Below are 1540 nucleotides of genomic sequence, written 5' to 3'. Positions count from 1 at the left end.
TGCCTTTTGTGTTGGTGTTTTTCTTTTTAAAAACATGTTTACAATAGGATCATACATTTTTGTCTGTATTTCCTTCTACTTTTCATCACTTTTGTCATTTTATTTCTTTTTACACGAATCATTGCGACAATTTTAAAGCATTACATGCTGACATTATGCACCTTGACCTAAACAGTTAACCTCTGATTTTAAATTCTCTATCGTTGAAATCCAAAAATTCAATCTGTTGACTCCATGTTTCTGACTTTCTATTGATGCTTCAAAATTACTGATGCCTGTATTCTTATCTAGTCTATTGAGTTCTATCTCATTTCTTTTCTTTTTCAGAATATGCCCTGTCTATACTCGCACTTTTTCTGTCACTTGATGCTTAAAATTATTTTGCAAGTTGGGGAAACATTCAGTTTTATTTCATTTGCACCAAACTAATTAGATTAACTAGGAGACAGTATCTTTTAAGTGAGACTTCCTATACAACTACAGGTATGTCTTTCAATTTTTAATCAATTTGATACGTTGGCATACTGCTGTTGTAGATTTTATTGTTGCCCATTTCATATAGTTATTTTCTTACTTTATACAAAAGCCATTTGTGTATACTGGTGGCATGTCATTAATTCCAAAATTAGTGTATTTTTAAAGTATGTATGGGATTTTCAAAAATACATCCCAAATAGAATCTGCACGTGCACTTACATTTTCCCATCTCCCATCCAAGAAATAACATCCAAGACCTAGTTTTGTATATTATATATTACTCTTTAGGGATGCCCATCTTTCAAGCTTAATCATCAAGCAACCTGCTGAAAAGTAGAAATTAGTGATATCAAGTATCACAGAGATGATCCCAGTACCACCTATAGCAGTGATGGCGAACCTTTTGAGCTCGGCATGTCAGCATTTTAAAAACCCTAACTAAACTCTGGTGCCATGTCACATAGAGAAATTTTTTGATATTTGCAACCATAGTTAAACAGATTTATATTTTTGATATTTATTTTATATATTTAAATGCCATTTAACAAAGAAAAATCAACCAAAAAAATGACTTCGCGTGTCACCTCTGACACGTGTCATAGGTTCGCCATCACTGACCTATAATATACTGTGTTATGTGTTCAAATCAGCCCGTGAATCAAGCGTTCCATTCCATTTTGTGTGTTAATTTATCTTTGACTTTGCAAACGTCCTTGGGTTTTTTTTTTCCTTGATTTTTGTGGAGGAAATCAGGCCATTGGCCCTGTAAAAACTACATGTCTACCTCTAGATGGCATCCCGGTGGCCATTCTCCGTGGTAGTTTTAAATGCTTTACTGGACTGGTTAATTCTTTCACCATTGGTTATAGGAATATCATAGGAATACATCATTGTCGTTTATTATAAGGTCATTCCTGTATCACACTGTGTTCTGTATCAGCCTTTCACTTATGAAAGGTTTCATTTAAAAAATCATATAGCATCTTCATTATTCCCTCTAAATAAGAGTAAAATTTATTCATGATTAATTTCAACTATCAAAAGTATAAATTTAAAAGGATAT

This window comes from Myotis myotis, unplaced genomic scaffold (assembly GCF_014108235.1).
Source record: "Myotis myotis isolate mMyoMyo1 unplaced genomic scaffold, mMyoMyo1.p scaffold_m19_p_38, whole genome shotgun sequence".
Classification (NCBI taxonomy): domain Eukaryota; kingdom Metazoa; phylum Chordata; class Mammalia; order Chiroptera; family Vespertilionidae; genus Myotis; species Myotis myotis.
This window is presented reverse-complemented; position numbering follows the sequence as displayed.